General features: G+C 39.5%; 1 long non-coding RNA gene across 1 annotated transcript; it reads right to left on the bottom strand.

Moving 5' to 3' along the window:
• Positions 1-2,722: 2,722 nt before the first annotated feature.
• Positions 2,723-12,039, bottom strand: LOC309642132. Its single transcript, XR_014252984.1, has 2 exons — positions 10,930-12,039; positions 2,723-7,461 (listed from the first exon to the last, which is right to left on the bottom strand). It is a non-coding gene; the product is annotated as an uncharacterized lncRNA (long non-coding RNA).
• Between the last annotated feature and the right edge of the window lie 49 nt (positions 12,040-12,088).

Below are 12,088 nucleotides of genomic sequence, written 5' to 3'. Positions count from 1 at the left end.
GCCTTTCATCTCAAGAAAAGTTGTTTGTCCTCCTGCCCTAGACCAAACAAGCTCACCTGTTTTTGATTCCCTCTCTTTCTGCCTCTTGAGGGCCTTATTTCATTCCCTGCCTTATATCCTCAAGATTTATCCATTGGCTCTGTTTTAATCAGTACACTGAGAGGAAGAAAAGAGGGAAGAAAATGTACATTTGTGAAGGACCTATTAGGTACCACCTGTTTTATGTTTTTTTCTTCAGGCATTTACTGAGCAGAGCCAGGACCTTGAATACAGGTCAGAACACTTTGCTCTTCTGTACTGTTGGCCTCCCATTCTAAATGCACACTTAAATATGTTTAAAAGTTTAGAAAGCACTGGTCTATTGTAATAATGTACTAAGCAGCTTCCCTCCTATAATCTCTACCCACTCCAGTCTATCCTTCACACTCCAACCAAAGTTGTCTTTCCAAAGAGCAAATCTGATTATGTCATTCCCATGTTTTAAATTCTCAGAATCCTCAATACTGCCACCTGTAAATTCCTTGGCAGAGTATATAAGGCTTTCCAAAATCTGATCTCCAAACGACTTCAACCATATTTCCTAATATTTTACTCTCCCCACACACGTTATACTCTGCCAGAAAATAATGTTCGTCATTGCTGAGACACTATTCTGTTTTTCATTCATTTCATTTAGAATACTTCTTGAGTGCCTATAAGCTAAATCTTTTGCTAGGCTTTGGAGATAGAAGAGTGATAGACACTATCTCTTAGCCTTATGTGATTTTCCTGTAATGGAGACTGGGAAGTAAGTAGCCAATTATTAAACAGTATTGTTAGTGCTGTAATCAGGGCCCCTAATTTCTTGTTTACATGCCTGCTTCTCCCATTGGATTAGAAACTCATTAGGGGCAAGGACTGCGACTTACCCTCCTCTTCTCAGTAGCACTTAATAAATACTTGTGAATGAATAAATCTACTTGAAACTAATCTCCCACCTCTCAAGGGTTCCATTAAATATAATGTATGTGAAAAGATATCATAAACTTCAAGTGTTAGCTTTTATGTTAATGTGGTTCTTCTACCTCTAATTCTTTCTCTAATGATTCTTAATGTTTTCCCTTCTGAAAGCATTCTTAGACTGTTTACTTTCAATTTTGTCCATAATTACCATTGTATCAAAACCCTGACCTCCTCATATTGAAGTCCTATATTTTAACTGTTCAGCTGAGTTTTCTGTTATCAGCTTGAAATCAACATATTTAAAACCAACTTATACCTCCCTCCCTATCCCTTTACCAAGCCAAATAATGGAATGAAACCACTTCTACCCCCGCCTCTTCTATCACCATTGTCATTCTTAAAGTGATCCAGGAGTGTATTTCTTACCCTTGCCTCCTATCCAGTCCTCCCAAGTCCTATAGACTTGTCCTTTGAGATGTCTCTTATCTGTCCCTTACTTTCCATTTTCACTTCCTTTTCACTTTCACTATGGCACTTAGAACAGCCTTTATTGCCATACATGCAGGGCTGATATTTGGTGGATGGAATACAGAAAAGGACTCATGATAACGAACCCTACAATAATATGAACTCAGAATGCAATTGGCATTTGGCTCCTCAACCTCCCACCACCTCCAGTTGGCTAACTGCACATTTGCTTTGGATATTTCATTAAATCTTGTAATGATGCAATCTCAGCTTTTACGTGATTGACAATATTGGACCTTACAGTTGTGTGGCATAATTTTACTATACTCTTGGTAAAGATTATAATACTCCGTGCAGTAAGCAAAAATCAGTAATACAAATTTCCATATTAACCCATTAGTTAAAGTTAATTGTGTAGAATGTTTAATGGGCATCTTGTCATAGAGATATCTGGGAAACATTTGCAGCACTACCTGCCTTGTCATGCATGTTGTTTATAAAGCACTCTATGCTTAAGGAGAATGACCCATTTATTTTCTTTGAATTATATTTGTTACTGTACAGAAAGAAAAATATATCTGAAGAATTGAAAATTGGTATAGTGGCTAATGGAAGCTATTTAGACCTCAATGGGCAAAGCAGTACTAATGGTAAGCTACAAAAGTAATTTGTAAATCTCACCAAAACTTGTAAAGTCACATAATAGAAATTGCAAAATGGGAATAGTTAAATATTTGAAAAGTAAAAAATTTAAAAAGATTTAGCTTTAGTAAATTATATTCTAACAGCTGTCCATATTTTACAAGAAAGAAAGGATTTATTAAAGTGGACAGATAAAGTCAAAAAGTCAATTAAACTAAAGAAAACTGAAAATGAAGCAGAAGGTTATTGAAACAAATAATGATAAGCCCTTTGAAACAAAACAAAGTAGCTATTCTAAGAGGCAAACTAATAGATTTTCTAATACGGTTTATGAAAATGCATTTGTGGTTTGATAACAGACATGAAAGCATAATTTTTTTTAAGTTTGTTCAATTTATTGAATCCTGAAACCTGGCCAATTTAAGTTTGTAAAGCTCTGGATCGAAGAAGAACAAAAATAAAATGACAGCATTCACTAAATGACTTAGCACTAAAGATATAAAATATATAATTTTAGACACTATTATAAGGCTTAGAAAAATTTTGAATATAATTCCTGGTAGTTCAGAGGAAACCAGGAGAGGATTCAGCAAAAGAATGTCATTAATATTAGGAGAAATTTTCAATTTATTGAGACCACAAGTCACCTATGACTATCAATTTATTTCAATTTATTTTTTTGGCCACGCTGCACGGCGTGTGGGATCTTAGTTCCCCAACCAGGGATTGAACCTGCGCCGCCTGCATTGGAGGCACGGAGTCTTCACCACTGGACCACCAGGGAAGTCCCATGACTATCACTTTAATGAGGAAGTTGTTGGGAGAATTTATTACAGTTTACTGTGTTACATCATGGCTCAGACAGGAGTATCATTTAGCTAGTAACTGCTGCAACAAACAAAAGATCAAACCAATCATTTCCTCCTGCCTTGGAGTATCATCATAGCATATATGGATAATTAATGTCACCTAACTTGTTTTACCGGAATCCCTTCTCTTCCTTCAGCCCATGTTGCACAGAACTGCCAAACTAATCTTAATTAATTTGCTTTCACTTTAAGCCTCTATTCACAAATCATTTCCTTTTAGGACAAACACTTTAGCTTCACAGTCAAAGCTCCCTGTAATCTGCTTCTCATCTTATATATACACACATATATATGTATATATATTTATACTTATATATAATTTTTTAGAAACAGCTTTATTGACTCACACACCACATAATTCTTTTAAAGGATACAATTCAGTGGGTTTTAGTATATTCATGGGGTTATGCAATCATCACCACAATCTAATTTGATAACATTTTTGTTTCCCCTGAAAGAAACCACCATAACTATTAGCACTGACTCCCATTTCCCCCACTCCACCCCTAACCCCCACCCGAGGCAGTCACTAACCTACTCTCTGTATTTATAGACTTGCCTATTCTGGTTGTTTCATATAAGTGGAATCATGTACTACGTGGTCTTTTGTGACTGGCTTCTTTCACTTAGCATAATGTTTTCAAGGTTCATCCATACTACTTATATCATAACTTCAATAATTTTTAAGTCTGAGTAATAGTCCATTATATGAAAATACCACATTTTGTTATCCAGTCATCGGTTGATGTACATTTGGATTGTTCCTACTTTTTGGCTTTTATGAATAATGCTGCTATGAACATTTGTGTCCAGGTTTTTCTGTGGCTATATATTTTCATTTCTCTTGGGTAATATTATGGACTGAATGTTTGTGTCCCTCCAAAATTTATATGTTGAAGCCTCAAGCTCCAGTATCTCTGTATTTGGAGATGGATCTTTATGGAAGTAATTAAGGTTAAATGAGGTCATAATGGTGGGAATCTGATCCAATAGGATTAATTTCCTTACAAGAAGAGACCCAAGGGGACTTCCGTGGAGGTCCAGTGGTTGAGACTCTGTGCTTCCAATGCAGGGGGCACAGGTTCAATCCCTGGTTGGGGGATTAGGATCCCACATGCCGTGCGGCCAAAAAAAAAAAGACCCAAGAGAGCCCTTTTCTCTCTTTACACCATGTGAGGACACAGTAAGAAGGTGGCCGCCTGCAAACCAGGAAGAGAGCCCTCACCAGGAATCAAATCAGCTGGCACCTTAATCTTGGACTTCCAGCCTCCAGTACTGTGAGCAAATAAATTTCTGTTGTATAAACCACTCGATTTGTGGTATTTTATTACAGCAGCCCAAGCCAACTAAGAAAGTTAAATACCTAAATGAGTCATATGGTACCTTTGTTTTACATTTTGAAGAGGGAGTATATTCTTAAGATATACTCCCTTAGTTGTACAGAAATGTCCATAAAAGTATATTCATTGCAGCAGTATTTGTTTTTTTCTAAGATTTTTTTTTTGATGTGGACCATTTTTAAAGTCTTTATTGAATTTGTTACAATATTGCTTTTGTTTTATGTTTTGTTTTTTTGGCCGGGAAGCACGTGGGATCTCCACTGAACCACCAGGGAAGTCCCTGCAGCATTATTTGTAATAGAAAAAAAGTAACAAATGTTCATCAGTATGAATTGATTAAGTCACAGTTCAGTGATTTAATGTGGCAAAACTATCTGTATACTATACGTACAATATATAGTAGCAAGATAATTTTTATATATTCGTGTTCTTTTCCCTCTATTTTTTCCATCTTTAGTTACAGAAAGGTACCCAGTCCATTTTGTACTTTCTTGCCTCAGGGAATTATTATGATGCTAAAGCTCAAAGAAGGCTCTTGTAAAACACTTCCTTTCTGAATTAATTTTCCTACAACCTGAGCCTGTTGAAGAGATCAGGCTAGGTGTACTGGAAGGGAGACACAGAGAAAAGGAGCAGTGACTTTAAGGGCAAACAGAACAGAGGAGAGAGGAGAGATTCCTGGGAAGGGAACAAAAGCCAGAAGTTCCCATGGTTGTTGGTAGTACTGTAGGAGGTGAGCAAGACTTCATGGAGGATGGACTAGACAGTAACATTCCAGCTCTCTTCCTGAGACAGGGAAGCAGAAAAGTGCCAGGCTTTGAGGGATCACTGTTGGCTTCAATAATAAGCCTGCCAATGGAGTCTGATGCCTGCAGTTGAGAGGTAAGGAGGCCCTAACACTGACTGAGATTAAATTTTCTGCTAGCCCTGCAAGAAGGGAGTGAAAAAAGAACATTCGTCCTTTTCAAGATGCTGGACTGAGTACGTGTTTATCTTTTCTCCCTCTTGAGAGAATACTAAAAGGAAAGAAAAAGAATAAAAAGGCTAAAATATCAAAATAACCTTGAGAATTGGAAGGACTTTGTTAGTGGATGAGAAATTCCAAAAAATGTCTGGAATACAGAAAGCAGAAAGACTGCTGATTGATGTAAGCAGTGGGGATATGGCCAGAGCTAAGGCTATGTAGAGAAGGGGTTGTGGCTGAAACAGGACCCGGCAGGCTCAGGAGAACTGAAAGTACTTGGCAGAATAATGGACCCCCAGCGATGTCCACGTCCTCATCCTCAGAGCTGGTGAATAGATTAGATTACATGGGAAAGGGGAATTAAGGTTGAAGAGAAATTATGGTTGCTAATCGATGATCTCAGAATAGGGAGATTATCCTGCATTATCCAGGTGGACCCACCGGTAACTACAAGCTTCCTCAAAGGAGAAGAAGGAGGCAGAAGGGGAGAGTCAGAATGAGATGTGACATTGGAACCAAAGTCAGAGTGGTGTGATGAGAAGGACTCAACCCACAGTTTCTGCCTTTGAACATGGAGGAAGGGGACCACAAGCCACAGAATGCAGGTGGCTTCTAGAAACTATAAAGACAAGGAAACAGATTCTCCCCTGGAGTCTCCAGAAGGGAACACAGCCCTGCTGATACCTTGAGAAGTGTTGGACTTCTACAGAACTCTATATAATAAATATATGTTGTTTAAGCCACTAAGTTTGTGGTAATAGGAAACTAACTGGAACAGCTCTATACTTGTCAACAAAGAGGACTGGAGAGAGAAATATGGATGAAAACAGAAATTAATTGATAGTCTGTAAATGGAAGGGTACATCTCCCCACGCTACCTCTTCCTTACACCCCAATGGGCAAACTAAATCATCACTGCCAGATATTTTATCCTCAAGCAAAAGAGTAAGACATCTTTTTAGAGAAGTAGAAGTGAGTTTCTGGGAAGAATTTGAGCAAATAGGAAAGGTATTGGTGTCAAAGAGCTACATTCTTCTGTTCTGGCATCAGGGAGCCTTCCTGGAGCATCATGGCTGCTCCCTTCCCAATCACATGACATTGAAACTTACCAGTCAGCCAGCCAGCCCTGCTTGGAAAAGCTGAGCTCCCATTAGCTCACATTTAGCATTTCTCATGCCTCATTCTGTCTTAAACACAAATGGACAACCAGAAACTCCCACACATTTATAGAATACCTGCAGTATGACAGAGAAAGACCAAGGTAAAAAAAAAAAAGCAAAAACAAAATGAAACAAGAAAAATATAGAAAAACTCAAATTAGAGGAAACAGAAAAAACAGAGAACACCTTAAAACAAAATAAGACAAACCATAATCTGTAAGTAGTATCACTGGAGAGATCTGAGGAGATATTGAATTGAATCTATGGCAGCTGTTGTTGTTTATCTTCCTAACAGTCATCCCTCACTTCTACTTCATGAAAAGAAACTTGATATTTTCCCCATGTTGCATGGCCATGTGTTTCAGGAAAAACAGAATTCTCTCTTCCTCGGGGGACCTTAGTCTTTGTCACTTAAGGCCTTCAACCAGTTAGGTGAGGCTCACCCACATAATGGAGGGCAATCTGCTTGACTCAAAGTCTGCTGATTTTTTTTTTTTTAAAGTGTAGCTCTTTTTTTTAAAAATTATTTATTTATTTATTTTTATTTATGGCTGTGTTGGGTCTTCATTTCTGTGCGAGGGCTTTCTCTAGTTGCGGCAAGCAGGGGCCACTCTTCATCACGATGCGTGGGCCTCTTCACTATCGCGGCCTCTCTTGTTGCGGAGCACAGGCTCCAGACGCGCAGGCTCAGTAGTTGTGGCTCACGGGCCCAGTTGCTCCGCGGCATGTGGGATCTTCCCAGACCAGGGCTCGAACCCGTGTCCCCTGCATTGGCAGGCGGATTCTTAACCACTGCGCCACCAGGGAAGCCCAAAAGTCTGCTGATTTAAATGTTGATCTCATCTAAAACATACCTTCACAGCAACATTGAGACTGGTGTTGACCAAATATCTGGGTACAATGGCCTAGCCAAGTTGACACATAAAATTAACCTTCACAACCACATGCCAAGATGAAAAGTTGCACATCAGAAGGTACCAAAAGTTCCTTAGAAGAAGGCTGGAGAGAACTTGGTATGAGAAACCTCTGCCACTGTGAAGTCCCCTGTGGAAGGCTGACTCCTCCTTGGGATGGAGCTGTGAGGAGGACAGATACGGAAGAAGATTGTAAAATGTTACAATAAAAGAATTAGTTTTTGATTTTTTTTCTTATATAAATCTTTTTCAGGATGTCCTTATGAACAATTATTCATAGCCTCAACTCCTATGGTGTCCAGTAAGACACTGTGAAATCAAATAAATCTCCGGAAATTGAATGGGTTTAACTGATCTTGATTTTCTTTTACGTTACCCTACAACTCCAAAGGGCTTGTGTACTAAAGTAGGCATCATGCACAGAGATGGCCAGCAGGCACATGAAAAGATGATCAACATCTCTAATTATTAGAGAAATGCAAATCAAAACTACAGTCAGGTACCACCTCACACCGGTCAGGACGGCCATCATTAAAGTCTACAAAAAACAAATGCTGGAGAGGGTGTGGAGAAAGGGGAACCCTCCTGCACTGCTGGTGGGAATGTAAATTGGTGCAGCCAATATGGAGAACAGTATGGAAGTTCCTCAAAAAACTAAAAATAGTTGGGAATTCCCTGGCAAACAGTGGTTAAGACTCAGCACTTTCACTGCCTTGGCCCAGGTTCAATCCCTGGTCAGGGAAATAAGATCCCGTAAGCCATGCAGTGCAGCCAAAAAAACCCAAAACAAACAAACAAAAAAGATACATGCACCCAATGTTCATAGCAGCACTATTTACAATAGCCAAGACATGGAAGCAACCTAAGTGTCAATCGACAGATGAACAAAGAAGATGTGGTATGTATACACAATGGAATACTACTCAGCCATAAAAAGAATGAACATGGATTTGCAGCAACATGAATGGACCTAGAGACTATCACACTAAGTGAAGTAAGTCAGAAAGAGAAAGACAAATACCATATGATATCACTTACATGTGGAATATAAAATGACACAAATGAAGTTTTCTACAAAACATTCACAGACATAGAGAACAGACTTGTGGTTGGATGGGGGAGGACTGGATTGGGAGTCTGGGATTAGCACATGCAAACTATTATATATAGAATGGATAAACAGGATTTCCCTGGTGGCATAGTGGTTAAGAATCCACCTGCCAATGAGGGGGACATGGGTTCGATCCCTGCTCCAGGAAGATCCCACATGCCGCAGAGCAACTAAGCCTGTGCGCCACAACTACTGAGCCTGTGCTCTAGAGCCCACGAGCCACAACTACTGAGCCTGCATGCCACAGCTACTGAAGCCCACGCACCTAGAGCCCCTGTGCTCCACAGCAAGAGAAGCCACCACAATAAGAGACCCGCGCACCACAACGAAGAGTAGCCCCCACTTGCTGCAACTAAAGAAAACCCCACGTGCAGCAATGAAGACCCAACACAGCCAAAAATAAATAAATAAATGAATAAATTTATTTTTAAAAAAAGAGAATGGATAAACAATAAGGCCCTACAGCACAGGGAACTATGTTAAATATCCTGTGATAAACCATAATGGAAAAGAATATGAAAAAGAATGTATGCATATGTATAACTGAATCACTTTGCTGTACAGCAGAAATTAACATAACATTGTGAATCAACCTTACTTCAATAAAACAAATTTTTTTTAAAAAGTAAAATAGGTGTCATGGTCCCAGTGACAAAAATCAAGACAGTAGATGTAGTCACTGAGAGAGGATGTAGCCCAAGAAGAGCAGTAATCAAGGACAGTTATCAAGGAGGGAACAATTAAAGGAATAAGGAAACCATGAAGGAAGAGACCAGCTAATTGAAAAGAGGGGAGGTTCTTAATCTGTGATCCATGGACGTCTCTGGGGCCCATTAACTGTCTTCAAAGGGTTAATTAACTCCCTGAAATTATCTGTGAAATTTGCATGTATGTGGATAGCTGTCATCAGATTTCCAAAGTTATTTTAACGACCACAACAAAGAAAAGAAAAACAAAACCAAAACATAATCACTGGAAAGAAAGCATTGTGGTTTCAAGGAGTGAACCATTCAAGTGTAATGCAGTAGAGATACCCGGTAGGATATTGACTGAAAAACGTTCAATCAGAATTAGAAGGTCTCTTCTTTGAAGAGTCATTTAGCTGTGCTCCCTCAACCTCCTTTCCACTTCAGCTCACTGCAGTCTGGCTCCTGAGGCTGCTACTCCACCAAAACTGCTCTAGTTAGCGACACTGACATTTATTTTGTGAAATCTAGCGAATGGTTCTCTCTTCTCATCTAGCTTGACTTCTCAGCAGTGGTGACCCCACAGTCTTCCAGTTTTGCTCCAACCTCTCTGGTTTAAGCCACCATTTCCTTTTGTGCCCCAGATGAAATGACTACAATAGCTTGTAAGTGACTGCTCTTTTTTTTTTTTTTTGGCCACTCGGCTTGCTGATCTTAGCTCACCAACCAGGGATGGAACCCAGGCCCCTTGGCAGGGAAAGCGCCAAGTCCTAACCACAGACCGCCAGGGAATTCACCGTAAGTGACCCTCTTAATTCTCCCTCAGCCCTGCTTCCCACTCCTGTTTACCTATAGACCTAGAAAGATCATCCTCCAGTTTTTTTTCTTTTTTTTACATTGCTTGATCCTTCTTATCTTGCAGCTGTCAGTTCAAATGTCACCTTGAAAGTTATCCTCCCCTTACTTCCTACTTTCAGTTTGTAACATATTATCACAGAACCATCTGTTTCCAGATAATCTGAAATTATCTTATTCATTTTATTTATATATCATCTGTCTCATACCATTAAGATATACATTTGTCCAGAACCGGAACATTGCATCTCTTTTTCTCTGCTAGATCTCCAGTGCCTAAAAATAGTGTTTGGTGCAGAGCTGGCACTTATTTACCTGATGCATGAATGATGAGACTTAAAATAAATTGCATTACAAATATTTGATATTTTAAGTTTGCACTTTTTTGAGACAGTGCTTTAAATATGATCTTTACAACAAAGGGGGATAACTAACCCTATCAACCTATGCTATAGAGAAATCAAGGGATATGAGGACTAAGAAACCACCTTGGTGATCTGAAGTCAGTGGTGATATTTGAAAGATAATTGTGGAAGAACTGGAGGGAAGAGAGAAGCCAGAAGGCCAGGCTGAAAAAGATTAAAGTGAGAGGAGGGTGAGGAATGAGAGACAGGGTATATAGATCTCTTTTAGGGAAAAACTTTAGCAGAGAAAGCACTTCAAGGAGATAACATGGTTGAGGCAGCAGTGCACAGGATCAATGTCTCGAGAAAAGGACAGAGCAGAGAGGGATCATTCTTTCACTCTAGGCAAAACCAGGCAAGTACTGTCACAACTCAGTGGAGACAGGAAAATATTTTACAAAGAAAAGGAAGGTGCATGCTTCCTATATCTGTTGTGGGGCTGGTCTGAATTTGGTGGATGCCAATAATCTTCAAAAAGTGTGGCCATTCTCTGCCAGAAGATAATTTAAAACTCTCCAGTTAGAAAGTGCACAGCTCTTCTCAGGACACAGCTGAATGTCAATAAATAACTTACCTTTATTCTGCTTCAGTTTTTGTCTAAGTTGGGGCCAAAGTTGTCCTCCAACCTTCATGAGTACAGGAGGCTTGATCAAAATAAATAGTGATAAAGCCCATCTGATAAAGCCATCTGAGTCAAACCTGTAGTCTAACAAAACTTATTAAGTTGCTGAAACAAGGAAAACCACCCACCAAAGGAACTGGGGGAGTTTAACTGGAAGAAAAAAAAAAAAAAAGGAAGAGGCAGACATAGCATAGGATTTGGTGGAGTGTATTAATAGATAAGAATTAAGCAGGCTCAGGCCTGAGCTGTGAAGCCAACTCCAAGGTCATGTATCCTTGAAAACCATAAAGTTAAAATAAATGTGGAATGTTATATCTGAAAATTTCTTATTTGAAGCACTCTGCCTGGGCTGGCAAAGTGTCAAAATGATCCCCAGGACTCAGCTCTGCCAGGCAGACTTGGGATGTTCCATTATTACTCATATGATTTCAAACAATAAAGCTTCTGAAAGTTTGTTTTTTGGAACAAGTTTTTTTAGCCTATGCCGTTTCATTAATCAACAAAAGCAGTTTTTACAGCTTCATAATTGGTATCTCTATGTGCTGAAATTCGGCTTAAATTTAACATTCAGCTTGAAGGCTACCTCCCTGAAGTGTTATTCAATTTCCCTTTGGTTGGGTTAAAGGCCTCTTTTATTTTCACCAACGATAACAATACTATGGGTATTATATGCTTTAATCATGTACCAGGCTCCACAGCTAAACGTTTATTTATGCATCATCTTATTTGATCCTCACAACTCTTGAGATACGAGAAAACTCTTAGAAATTAACATGCCTACGGAATTTGCTTTTTCTATTACTGCATTTACTTTCATCCTGCTTTGCGATTCAGCGAGTTAATTTTCTTCCCCTAGTTTTTGTGGAATCAACCCTACATTCTTCTCTGTGAACACCACAGGCTTCCTACGTGGTAGATTCTCAATGAACGTGGAACTGAATCTCATACAGGACTTGTAACTCGCTTCCGTGATAACAAGTAAACTGGAACCTGCGCGTCCCTTGCGTCGTTCTGTCATCCCGGGTTTCGGGGAATCGCTTGAGCAGCACAGGAGCGGCGAGCTCCGCTGGGTTTGGGCGCTCTGACCACACCTTCCGCTCCCCAGACCCTA

The sequence above is a fragment of the Balaenoptera physalus genome (assembly GCF_965194825.1).
Source record: "Balaenoptera physalus genome assembly, chromosome: 14".
In the NCBI taxonomy this organism is placed as follows: Eukaryota; Metazoa; Chordata; class Mammalia; order Artiodactyla; family Balaenopteridae; genus Balaenoptera; species Balaenoptera physalus.
Note: the sequence above shows the minus strand (reverse complement) of the source record. Positions and strands in the feature narration are given on the sequence as shown.